At 34.1% G+C, this 5,450-nt stretch overlaps 1 long non-coding RNA gene across 1 annotated transcript; it reads right to left on the bottom strand.

Moving 5' to 3' along the window:
- Positions 1-4,380: 4,380 nt before the first annotated feature.
- On the bottom strand, positions 4,381-5,450 carry LOC109240733. The gene is made up of 2 exons (XR_002070119.1): positions 5,312-5,450; positions 4,381-4,758 (listed from the first exon to the last, which is right to left on the bottom strand). It is a non-coding gene; the product is annotated as an uncharacterized LOC109240733 (long non-coding RNA).

The following is a 5,450-nucleotide window of genomic DNA, read 5'->3' as shown; positions in this document are numbered from 1 at the left end:
ACACGAGTCTTCCACTTACCCCCCCCCCCCCCTACAGTGAGCGCCTTTGATATTTATATTTGAGATGGTTCTTCCCAGGGCTGGAGTGCCCTAATCATTTATATTTGGGGATGAATTTTCCCTGGACTTTTGTTCAGCTGAAATTTATATTTGGAATCGATCTTCCCTAGGCTGGATTTGCCCCGTACAGTACTAAGTGATTGAGTACTCTAAGAGTGTGAGTACGTGAGACTTACATTATGATGCATCACGTGCGACATGTACATTGGCATGTAGACATAGAGATACCATATTTCCCCATATCATTTAGATTTGATCTATTTTACTTGTATTGTGTTTAATTGTTAAACTAGAAAGCATGTATATATTTTTGTACTGTTATTTCTATAATTGGATTGTACCTGTTAATCTCGTCATTACTTTCGGCCCAAAGGTTAGTCTTGTTACATATTGAGTACATTGGGTCGGTTGTACTCATACTAAGCTCTACACTTCGTGTGCAGATCCAGATACTTCGGATATGGCGGCTGCTAGATTTTGGTGATTTATCTGTTGGAGACTATCGAGGTAGCTGCCTTGGCGTCTGCAGACCTTGACTCTCTTTCCTTTCAGTTATTTGTACCTGTATACGGTGAAATCAGAGGAGCCGATTTCGTGTCCATTACGACGCTCCATAGATACCCCTGCTAGGGCTCAAGGCGAAACTCGAGATGTAACCTCGAAGGATTTCCAAACGATCAACTCCGAGGCAGCGCAGATGCACTTGATTAAAGCTGGCAGAGTCTATTAGGCTAGTCCAATCCCGTATCATGGCATTAAATGGCTGTACCAGCCCCATATCTTTATAATAAATGCATTTGTACTATAATAGGATTCTCCTCATCTATAAAGGGGACCTTTGTCATTTTGTAAAGGGGGACAACAGACTACATTCAATACAAGAACATTCTCTTTGCTCTCTAACTTAACATATTCTCTTGATTTTACTACTTACATTTACTGCTTATATTCATAGTGTTCTATTTATTGTTCTTCATTTATTGCTCATTATTGGTCATAAAAGGCCTCCATCAAGGCTGTTATAACTGTTAACCCCCTATCGATTGCCTTGAGGCCCCGAATACGCAAGCTCGAGGCCCCCGATTTTCCGCCATTCGGTTTGGTTATTACGCCGATTTCAAGCTATTATCTTATTTTCTAGTCTCTCACTTAGGATCTATTGCCCAACAACTAGCATAAAACTAGATCACATATTTTTAGAACCACAAAATCAATTCTAATTGTAATTGCCATTTTCAAGGTAAACAGTACCGTTCTATATTTCTAGACAGTGTTTTTATCAGTCAGACTATGTTATTATTTAGATGCTCATGTACTTAATGATACCGAATTTTGGGAGTGAATTGTATAGAGACACAATATTTGTATCAGTATTTGTGAGATTTTCTCTTAAATCTATTTATTATGTTTTCAAACTTAAGGACATTTTGTGACTTATTGAGGTTGTCGGCTTCCCTAATATTGAGATAGCCCCATCACGACATGAGAGATTTTGGGTCGTGACAATAGCGATAGCGACTATGATTGAGGATGGTGGTGGTGGATGGTGATAGTTAATAATGATAAGTGGTGGTTGTGGTTGTGATTGGGAAAGATGATGGTGGGTGGAGGTAGTTTATAATGGTGGACAATGTCGGCTATGATTATTGATGGTGATAGGGTGGTTGGTTGTAGTAATTGAGGTTGGCGAGTGTGTGGTTTTGGTTGAGGCAGATGGTGATGGGGATGGTGGGTGGTGGTAGTGATGGCGGTATGGTTGAGGATGGTTGTGGTGGTAGTTATTGATAATGGTAGGCGGTGACGGCAATTAGTAATGAATGCGTATGATAGCATCTTAATGAAATTAAGTCTTTGTTATAGATCTTAATCATGCATACCTATTTAGACCTATTAAGTGATTGTGAAGTAAAAAAAATAAACACACTTAATGATTAAGATCTAAATGGTCAAGATTCAAACCTTAAAAACAAACGCACTTAATGTCTGAGATCTGAATGATTAAGATTCAGACCTCCATTAAGTGCAAACAAATGACGCCTGAATAGATTTTCATAATTAAGATCTATCATATAGTCTTAATATCACTAAGATATTATACATTCAAGTATTTATGCAAAAATGACATTTCACCATTTTTCCATACATTTTCACCAGTAACCATCATTGTTGCTACTGCTAATTCCCCCCTATTATAGACTAACCACCATTTGTTGCCGCCCACTACTACTATCCCCCGCCATAACGACCAACACTACCAATCACGACTTTCAGTTGTCATTACCGCTAGTCACTATTTACTACTATAACCCCAACCAACATCGTCACAACAATCATCAGTCACCACTATACCACCATATATCACCTACAACCATTTTCAGTCATCACCACCATCAACTACTACCATTAATTACTATTATCATCCATCATGTCTATATAACCACCACCATCAACCAACACCATCACTAACCACTATCCAGTCGGCATCTACAACCATCACCGTTAGCCATTGCCACACCACTAAACATCGTATAAACTTTTGCAATTATTTTAATAATAAAGTATTACATTAGTTAGTATCTAATTTAATTTATATTTATTATTTTAAATAAAGATAAGTTTCATATATTCGGATATTGAGAAAATAAATAGTCCTAATTATTCAGTACTTAAATATTAAGACAATATATAAATATTCTGATGTTTATTCGGATTTGTATATTTTAATCTTAATACACATTGTAATGATCAGATATGCATCCAAATTTAAATATGTTAATTTTAAAAAAACAAATGAAGCAAAGGGCTCTTCATGCTTGGAAATGTTTAGAAATTCCTTGTAGATAGTTATCCGCAACTATCTCATGCTAATCAGCCTGAAAATTAGGTGTCGGCCTATTCTTTTGAGCAGTTGGAAAACACGAATTCGTCTTCCATGTTTTTGTGGACTCCTATTTATTACTTCTTCCGGTCTAAAATAAGTGATTTTTTGACTTTTTTTTTGTGGTCCAAATAAGTGATTTTTCCAGATTTCAAGAATGAATTAATTATTTTTTTCCTACATTGCCCTTGGAGTAATTAATGTTGGAGTATGTGTTAGGAGTATTTATTTGAAGAGATAGTAAAGGTTAATATAATCAATTTTATTGCTAATTAATGTTAAAAGGTGAATTTCTTAATATGTATGAAAACAACTAAAAATCACTTATTTTGGACCGGAGGGAATAATGTTTGGGCACTAACTCCAGCTTCAAATGCCTTCTGAGTCAAATTCTTGGACAGCGGATTCATCTTACATGTTTAAATTAAATTCTAAAAAGAATAACTTCAGACATTTCACTCGTGATTTGCGATATTATGCTTATACTCCTTCCGGTCCACAATAAGTGATTAATTTGCGTTGTACACCCATTAAGGAAATACTAAATTCTGGACAAAAATAGTTAGTGTAACTAAACTATCCTTAATTAAATGTTGCAGCATAATTTAATGTGAAGAGTAAAAGACTTTTAGGGATACGTACGTAAGGGTAATTTTAGAAAAACAAATTGAATTTTTCTTGATTATATAAATGGACACTTATTTTGGACTAAAATAAAAAGACAAATTGGTTACTTATTGTGGACATGAGAGAATAATTTGTTAACCTATTTATTACTTTTTCTGTTCCAAATTTACTCCCTTCACTCACTTTTAGTTGTCAAATATACTAAAAAAATAAATTTTCATTTTTACTTGTCACTTTTCGCATATCAAGAGAAAAATAATTTTTTTTTCTATTTTGCCCTTAGCATTAATTACTCATTCCAAATCATTTTCAAATTCATTAAGACTATACACCAATTAATATGTGTATCATGGTAAATAATGTCCTTTATTTATTATTTCTTAAGGGACGCACAAAGTCAATAGTGGACAAGTAAAGGTGAACGGAGGAAATATATGACACTTTTCGTTTCCCGAGATTTAAACTTTTTAATTTTGATCGTGTATTTGAATATAGAATCTTTAAGTTATTCGAAATAAAATTTACATATTTGTAAATTATGTAAAAAGGTATTATAAATTACGATAATTCATAATTCAAAATATTAAAAGACAATAAAATATTGATCAAGAAATAATTCGTTTGACTCTCGAATTTGAACATTATCATATAAATTGGGACAGAAAAAGTAGTAAAACAAAAATTATGAGTTGACTAATCTACTCTTTTCAATATTTCTTTTGCTTAATTTGTTTTCTAAATAATAATTTTTGTGAGCACGCAAAAGATGAAAGCAATAGCAGCAAAAATGATAGATATACTTATGAAACGTAGAGTGATGATGGAGGGGCAAAAGAGAAGTTGCCTTTGGTAAAAACACATGACTATCGAGTCTTCTTGATACAAGGGAGAGACATTGCCTTTTATTTAAAAGAAAACTACGGTATGTGAAAGTACCAGCCCAGGCTCTCTCCCAAGGGCATATTACACATGTTGGTACAATTAAGTCATACAAACACCCCTACCCACGATGTCCGAAGAACATCTAGAGCAATAAAACTTTTTGCAATGAGAATCAGAGTGACAACGATAATATGTGCATCTGTCATTTTGCTGGTGCTGCAGCACTAATAGCTCTATTGTTGCCATTGCTCCTTCATCACCTACTAGTACTTCTTCTATCGCCTCTGGTTCTACCCTTCCAGACGTTGCAACTACAAAGTGTTTGTCATTAACCTTCAATTTTGCACTCGTAATAAATAAGCATATGCATGGACATGAAGAAACATATACATATATAGATTACTCTCCTCCTTTCAATTTAGGTCAACTTTTTGACTATGCACCAAGTTTAAGAAAAATATATAAACCTTTAAAATTCGTCCTAACACAAGCTATAATATTTGCGTGCATATAATAATTTTGATCATAAACATACAATAGTATTTGCATGGCTCTAAAATCTTATCATTAAGTTAAATTATGTTTAAATTTAAAAGGGGTCAAATTTATTTTTAAACAGACTAAAAAACAAATAGATTGATACGGGTTGCCAAGGGTATTCAAATTTAAAAGAAGTGAAAAAAAAATCCCGACAAAGAGTGTTCAATATGTGTTATATACCTCTAAAACGTAATATTTTACCTATATACACAATGCAATCTTTCGATGAAGGTTGGTCAATTGACCACCCTTGTGACCATGTGGCTTCACCACTGCATGTATATATGTATATAAATAGAGAGGGGAGGGGGGAAGGGAACTAACCAATGGTAAACAAGAGGAGGAGGACAGTGAAAAGAGCAAGTTTTGTTGAAGATTTGGATGCCATAATTCTGGTTTGTAATGTCAAGGTCCTCGTCCGGACATTATAGTATGATAGTTTTTATTTATAAAAAAATAAAAT

The sequence above is a fragment of the Nicotiana attenuata genome, unplaced genomic scaffold (genome assembly GCF_001879085.1).
Source record: "Nicotiana attenuata strain UT unplaced genomic scaffold, NIATTr2, whole genome shotgun sequence".
NCBI classification, from domain to species: Eukaryota; Viridiplantae; Streptophyta; class Magnoliopsida; order Solanales; family Solanaceae; genus Nicotiana; species Nicotiana attenuata.
Note: the sequence above shows the minus strand (reverse complement) of the source record. Positions and strands in the feature narration are given on the sequence as shown.